At 37.9% G+C, this 7281-nt stretch overlaps 1 long non-coding RNA gene across 1 annotated transcript; it reads right to left on the bottom strand.

Moving 5' to 3' along the window:
* Window positions 1-4465: 4465 nt before the first annotated feature.
* Window positions 4466-6016, bottom strand: LOC108945138 (uncharacterized). Its single transcript, XR_001969266.1, has 2 exons — window positions 5768-6016; window positions 4466-4733 (listed from the first exon to the last, which is right to left on the bottom strand). It is a non-coding gene; the product is annotated as an uncharacterized lncRNA (long non-coding RNA).
* Between the last annotated feature and the right edge of the window lie 1265 nt (window positions 6017-7281).

The following is a 7281-nucleotide window of genomic DNA, read 5'->3' as shown; positions in this document are numbered from 1 at the left end:
CTGGTGCTCTGTTATTGCAATTGCGAGCACCACCCTTGCAATTACTAAGGAGACAGGGGGTTCTCTGATGTCGCCATTGCGACTAGCCCCTTCGCAATTGCGAAGTCAGCAGGCCTGGGGTTTGGGTCGCTTTTGCAAAAAATTGTTCGCTTTTGCGAAGATATACAGTTTCCCAACTGCGAAGCCTTTGTCGCAATTGCGACAATTATTGAGGTTGTCAGGGTTTGAAAATGCGATCCCTGATCCGCAATTGTGAGGGTTCGCATCGCAAATGCGACACCTGCAGCTGGACAAAAGGGCTGGGAGTCGGAATTTTTTCAACATATTCTATCATTTTAGAACCCCTACACTCGGTAGGAGGCGATTTGGAGAGGGGATTTTCACCTACAAACATTGGGTAAGTAATTCTAATTAATTTCCAACTATATTTCATCAATATATCTTAGATTTAACATCAAAATCCAGTGAATCAAAGAGGAGAAATTGAGTAACTTTGTCAAGTTTTTTGAAAAATGAGAAATTGAGTTTTGAGAGTCGATTTGGACTCGGATTTTGAAACTAATCACAAATATCGACTCGTGGAGTTATGAGTAGTAGGAATCTAACCTTGGACCTAGGTTTTGACCGGGCGAGCCCCGGGTTGACTTTTGTTGACTTTTTTAGAAAAGTGTAAAGATCATAGCTTTATTTTTACGATGTGGCAGAAATGATCACCATCAAGCACAAGATTCAAAGCTGGAATCTTCCTACTCTTGTTAGTTGGGACAGAGCATCCTATCTTATTGATTCTCCTTTCCCACCGACTCGAGCTCTCGCTTTCAGAGTGGATACGCAAGAAATTCACTATGAAAATTGACATGACACAATCCGCGAAGAGTATGATGTGTCCGACCTTGCTTTTCTTGAAGAGAAATGCTCAATGAAGTGCTCAAGAGAAGGGTGTAGGGCATTGAGCAGGGCTAGTCAGTACCCCGAAGTAAACAAAATACAGGCTGGTACAAAGCAGGTCAGGAAGCTTGACATGACAGAAGTTCGAGTCGAACCAGACTAGCAGATAGTGGGGCGATTGGTAGTTCGTGCAGTGGAAGGGCTTGGAAGGCAGCTGTAAGGGATTGAAAGCTCGTAGTCCCTCAATTTAGGGATCGGTAGCGTCTTCCTTGGTCGGTAGGTGGGCATGAATGGAGATTCTAGGAGTTAGTGCATTGGATTCCAAGGAAGGGCTATCTGATCCGATCAACTATGTAAGGCTCTTCCTCTATAAGAGAGACTCTATCGAGATCTATGGATCTCATCTCCCCAGTATCAAAGCGAGACTCCATCCAAATATGCCATTCCTTGGGAGAGGCCTTCTGTTCTATGAACACCCCACCACTGATTGATTTACTTTCAAGTTCTCGCCTCCGACCCAGGAGAACACAGGTTCAAGCCAAGACCTGACCCGCCTAAATGGAATCCATATCTCCTTCGTCTGGTCGAGAAGGGCATGGAATTGGACTCTACCTCTTCTATTACATTTACATTACATTGCAGAGAAGTCCATTCTCGTCATGATAGATCCACGTCCTAGCGTAGTGCCCGGCTTGCTTAGAAACCAAAGCTAGCTTACTAAGGTAGTTTACTTTTTTATTTTGAAAAAATAAATCGAAGGCATTTTTCCTTGATTGCACGAGCTACCCAGCTAGCTAGCAACCTCCCCCCCCCCCCCCACTCACCTCAACATCTATAAAAGGAGCTCTTTCTCCTTTTCATTTCATAATAATAAGGTAAGCATCCAACTCTTGATCCAGAGCTACTACTTCAAGAATCAACTGAGCTCAAGAAGTCATGTTAAGACGTCGACTTTGACATGGGAGATGGAAAAGAATTCCTGTCATTAGAAGTAAATCCCACTAAACTAGACTTGTACGCTTCACATGAAAAGTAGAGGCAAGTGGAGTCAGAGGCCGAGCTTTTGGCTCCAATATTTAGTATTCTCTTATTTATTACCTGTATCTACTATTTAGGCAGAATACCTCACCCATTCTTACTAAGAAACTGAAAGAAGCCTCAAAAATAGAAGAAAGGGTGGAAAGTGAGGAAGAAAGAGATGTAGAAATAGAAACGGCTTCCAAAATGAAGGGGGCTAAACAGGAACAAGAGGGATCCATTGAACAAGATATTTATCCTTCTCCTTCCCTTTTTTCAGAGGAAAGGCGGGATCCGGACAAAATCGATGAAACGGAAGAAATCCGAGTGAATGGAAAGTACAAAATAAAGGATAAATTCCACTTTCACCTTACAGAGACAGACTATAATTGTAATTGTGAATTAAAAAAATAAAATAAGGAATTTGATTCAAAAAGTTAAAAACTGAGTTTTTGCATCATTCAAGTCTTAATTCAAGGAAGGACAAGTAAGGATTTTTATCCAAACATTAATTGTCATCCCGATCGGGAAAGACGGGTCTGCCTTGCTGTGTTTCTTCTTCGGAGTGGAAAGGGACGTGGCCAAAACATATAAAGATCAATGTAGTCACTCATAGGGACATATCTATTCGGATAGAGGATAATCTAGGCCGATTCATAGATAGATCTCTTTCCATATAGATAGGTATCTCTGTGGATAGAGATAAAGATAAGGATCCATATAGATCTTGATTTACTATTTATATATTTTTTCTTGATTCTGATTGATTGCATTTTATTGTAATTGTTTTTCCTTACATTGTTTGATGATATTAAGTCATTTTTAGTTAGATTTGAGCTGAGGCAAATTTTAGGGGAAAGCGATTTTGGAGTGTTGAGTTAGCCTAGTTGAGGTAAGTATCTTGCCTAACTTTGGGGGGGGGGAGGGAACTATCCCTTAGGAATTGGTTTGTTTGTGCTAAGTATGTTATGTGAAAGCCGTGTACGCAAGGTGACGAGTGGGCACACGAGCTATATTTGGTAATTGACCGGTTTAGGCTATTTAGACTATTTTTATGCTTGTAGTTGAATTGTCTTAACATGTTATATCTTCATTGTTAATCCACCCTTTCATGTGAAAATCTACCTTTATATGCTTTATTGATATTGTTAATACTTGTTCATCTCTTACTTGCTAATTTGCTCTTACATGCTTAGTTGAAGTTATTGCCTTCCTTGTGTTTTGTTACATCTTTCAATTGTTGAATTACTTGTAATTGAGGTTGTTATTTCGTGAAATATCTTATTGTTGAGTTATTGGTGTTGAAGTTGAGAAAGTCGTTATCACATTGAGGCAAAGTTGTTAATTGTTGAGATGTCTTCTTATTGAGCTATTCACTTGTATTTTGTTATTGTTGAGGTTCTTTCACATATTGTGATTGAGCCATGGGCTATTTGTTGGGGATACATTGTTATTGTTGATTCGTTTGGGAAGTTGTGGTATATGAACGCTTGTGGTGCGAGTTGTGATTATGTTGTGATATTGATACGCATGTGGTGGTATAGAGCTTGGGGTGGATACGCATGTGGTGAGATAAGGTGGGCTTGATATGCGTGTTGCTAGTAGGGGAACTACATGAAGCCACGCGGTGTGATAAGGTGGGCTAAAACGCAGGTAGCTATTTATGAAAAAATGATTTTTAAAACTAAATGTAAGACTCCCGCGGTGATATAAGGAAAGATTGTGATTGAAATTGAGAAATGTGAATACGAGGCAGTACCTCTGTTATGATTCTTGTTTTATACAAGGCGGTACCTCGGTTGTGATTCATGTCTTATACGAGGCTGTACCTCGGTTGTGATTCATGTCTTATACGAGGCGGTGATTCGGTTGTGATTCTTGTTGTGCATCTCATGTTGGAAAAGAGTTATTTGCGGAACACTTCTTGTTATTTTTATTCTTCTTGTTTGATCAGTTTTGCCCGTATCTGACTAATGAGGTTTCTTTAATCGCTACGTTTATGTTAGCTATATGCTTATAATTCTGTCATTAGCATATGTTATTAACTTGTTTCGTATCACTTATTTCTTCGCTTTTCATTACTTCTTGTTATTATATTTTGTTCTGTTTATTATGTCCTTGAAGGTATCTTGATCTGGCCTCGTCACTACTCTACCAAGGTTAGGCTTGATACTTACTGGGTACCGTTGTGGTGTACTCATACTACGCTTCTGCACATCTTTTTATATAGATCCAGGTATGTCTGCTCGTATTGGACGTTAGTGTTTGATTGTAGCTGTTATCCGGAGACTTCAAGGTATACTGGCTCGGTGACCGTAGGACTCGGAGTCACCTTCCCTTATCTTTCATTTTGTTGTATTTCTTATTCAGACAGTGTTGTAGTAGATATTCTAGATTATTCTATATATCTTATGTCAGGCCCCAAACCTGGGGAGGCGTGGCCGGCACTCGGTGCCGCACTGGCCCGAGCGAACTACTCTACAATTATTTTTTTTGGTAACTATCATAGGCCAACATGGCCACAACTCGTAATGTATAACTATAAGTGGTCAACACTGTATCACTGAACTATTTTTCTTAAAACATGAATACATATGGGCCGTCAAGGCCTCTGACATACAGTACAATATGAACCTCTGTCTAAAAAGCCTCTAAGATTATTTGACATCAAATGGTACAGGGTACCGGCCTACCCATAAGTCTGTAGCAAAATTCTGACACGATGATTCATAGACTCGGCTGCACTCCGAAGAAGTGGAGTCTTACCGATTCTTCGTTGGATGCCAATCTTGTCTACTATGAGGGTTCGTCAAATTGATTATCTATACCTGTAGGCATGAATGCAGCGTCCCCAACAAAAGGATGTCAGTACGAATAATGTACTGAGTATGTAAGGCAGAACTGAAACATAACCATAATTCAACATTAATTAAAGATATATAAGAATCAACCTGAATCTCTGGAGTGTCACCGTATATGCATACTCATTATACTTATATATATAATGCTTGTCTTTGAGACTATTATCCATATCGTATGATGCATGACTACCTAACTGATCAGTGGTAACTACCCGACCGGCTGTAGCTCGGTGGTAAATGCATAACTGCCCAACCGGTGATAAATAATAATACATAACTGCCCAACCGGTGGCAACAGTCCGATCGGCCATAGCGCGGTGGTAAATGCATGACTGCCCGACCAGCCGTGGCTTGGTGGTAAATATGTAACTGCCCAACCGGCCATAGCACGGTGGTAAATGTATGACTGCCATACTTCATCAGGAAATACAACTGTAATTTAGGCTACTGACTACAAAAGGAACCAAATGAAATGAAAATCATTTTTTTAGTGGAAGCCTTCTGCTCGGAGTAATATCCGTGAAATGAAAATAATATCTATAGAAACACTCCAAAAATGAAGCACCAAATCTGTGTAATTAGTACACAACTAAGTTGACCTACAATTTTCTCTTACCCACTTAGTCAAGTAAGTTGCAAATAAGTATGAATATGGTCAGAGCATCTTAATATCTTATTACAACAAATCTGTCTCCGTCCTTTTCTTGCTTTCTCTATATCATTAAAGGTATTAAAATTAAGGATTAAATTGGAACAACATCGTTCCCAGAACACGTAGAGGGGCTAGAATGTGATCTTAATAAATCTCAGAAAAGTCATGAACACAGGATGCCAACTATTACATGTAATTAATGTCCTCAAATTGATATGCATGATCGTAGGGGAACGTATAACATAGACATCCTTAACTGCTAAGAGTAGAACTATTTATGGAATATCATTACGTTTATGTATCATTACTTGGATCATGCCAAACGAAAGAAGGATTAGCCTTAATATACCTGAGTCGATTCTCTTGAGAAAGATTACACCGTACTCCCTTAATATTGTAAAATCTCACGTTAATTAAGGTGCTCTGAATTCTGGGATTTTCATTTTGAAGTGATGAAGACACTATCATATTTTTAATTCTTGAAATCTCACGTTATAAAAAAAATGGAGATGTGATTCATGTCTTTAAGACATAATGGTTCCATTTTTACTAAAATGGTATCTGATTGATTCATGTCTTTTAAGACATTTAATGGTCTCCTTTTCCCAAAATGGTATGTGATTCATGTTAGAAGACTTGTCCAATTCTCAAATCTTGCCACATATTAATAAATATGCCATCTATCACTCAATTGTAAGAGTCACAATTTGGACATGGCCTTGCTGCCACGTGACATTTTGGTCTTTATCCAAAAGGCCTTAATTAAGTACTAATTAATAATTAACTAATTAATCACATAATTAAGAATTATCTCAAATTACTTAAAATACTATTCACTTTTAACACACTTTATACATCACACTATCATGGCCATATGGTACCATATAAAATAAATAAATACACTTATTATTTAATTAAAACATCCATGTAAAAAAATACATATATTTTCTCAACTTATAATTTTTCTAATCTCATATAAAGAGTAAATATTCTCGTACGCTTAATTCTTAAAATGGTAAAAATATAACCTTCTTTTCTTGTGAGAAAATAATTTCTATCTTTACAATAAAGAAAATCTCATAAACTTTCTTATATTATGTGTATAATTTACCATATTCGAAAATAGTAATAATGGTAACTATCCAAAATTATACTTATAAAACTTTTACTAAAATACTCCACTTAAAAGGAAATACCACATTAACATAATAATACATAACTGTCCAACCGGCTGTAGCACGCTGGTAAATGCATGACTGCCCGACCGGCCATAGCTCGGTGGTAAATATGTAACTGCCCAACCAGCCATAGCACGGTAGTAAATGTATGACTGCCATACTTCGTTAGGAAATACAACTGTAGTTTAGGCTACTGACTACAAAAGAAACCAAATGAAATGAAAATCATTTTTTTAGTGGAAGCCTTCTGCTCGGAGTAATATCCGTAAAATGAAAATTATATCTATAGAAACACTCCAAAAATGAAGCACCAAATCTGTGTAATTAGTACACAACCAAACTGACCTATAATTTTCTCTCACCCACTTAGTCAAGTAAGCTGCAAATAAGTATGAATATGGTCAGAGCATCTTAATATCTTATTATATCAAATCTGTCTCCGTTCTTTTCTTGCTTTCTCTATATCATTAAAGGTATTAAAATTAAGGATTAAATTGGAATAAGATCGTTCCCAGAACACATAGAGGGGCTAGAATGTGATCTTAACAAATCTCAGAAAAGTCATGAACACAGGATGCCAACTACTACACGTAATTAATGTCCTCAAGTTGATAAGCATGATCGTATTGGAACGAATAATATAGACATCCTTAACTGCTAAGAGTAGAACCACTTATGGAATATC

Source organism: Nicotiana tomentosiformis, chromosome 12 (assembly GCF_000390325.3).
Source record: "Nicotiana tomentosiformis chromosome 12, ASM39032v3, whole genome shotgun sequence".
In the NCBI taxonomy this organism is placed as follows: Eukaryota; Viridiplantae; Streptophyta; class Magnoliopsida; order Solanales; family Solanaceae; genus Nicotiana; species Nicotiana tomentosiformis.
This window is presented reverse-complemented; position numbering and strand designations above follow the sequence as displayed.